Source organism: Propithecus coquereli, unplaced genomic scaffold, assembly GCF_000956105.1.
Source record: "Propithecus coquereli isolate 6110/MARCELLA unplaced genomic scaffold, Pcoq_1.0 Scaffold312, whole genome shotgun sequence".
Taxonomy (NCBI): domain Eukaryota; kingdom Metazoa; phylum Chordata; class Mammalia; order Primates; family Indriidae; genus Propithecus; species Propithecus coquereli.
The window spans coordinates 1,312,883-1,313,478 of NW_012148753.1; positions in this window are offsets into that span (position 1 = coordinate 1,312,883).

A 596-nucleotide genomic window follows, 5' to 3' on the forward strand; every position below is an offset into this window, starting at 1 on the left:
AAAACCACAATAATCCCTTACATACAATTGACTTATGTATAGAAGAAACTTAATAGATGCTTTCCCTAATTTGACAATAATCCTAAAATCTTTCACGATACTAACTCAGTTGTGAGGCTGAAATATTTTCTAAGCTATTAACAACTTAAGACAGAGGTGTTTTTCTATTATCCTTGAAGTAAACAGTATTCCAAATTATTATTAAATTAAAAGGCAGTCAAAAAGTATGTAGCTATAAAAGTGTTATCAAAGTGTGTTGGATATCAATTAGTAAAATATATACCTTTACTAGATTTTATAATGTTTATGTTATTTGTAGCTTTAAAATGCTTTATTTGTTGTGATTTCATTTTTAATTCTAAATAAATATTCACTTTTTATGTAAATCTGTATATATAATGTTATGCATTTTTTTAAAGAGGGTTCACCCACATTGTGTAAACTTCAGGCCCCCGAGAACTTGAGTCTATGCTATGATGGTGTCCAATGCCTATAATATAAAAGAACATTCTATTGTGAGTAAATAACATTTTGCTGTATATGATGTTTCTATTTTGTATTTAGCTTTGGCATGAGATGGATTCTAAGTAGTTTTT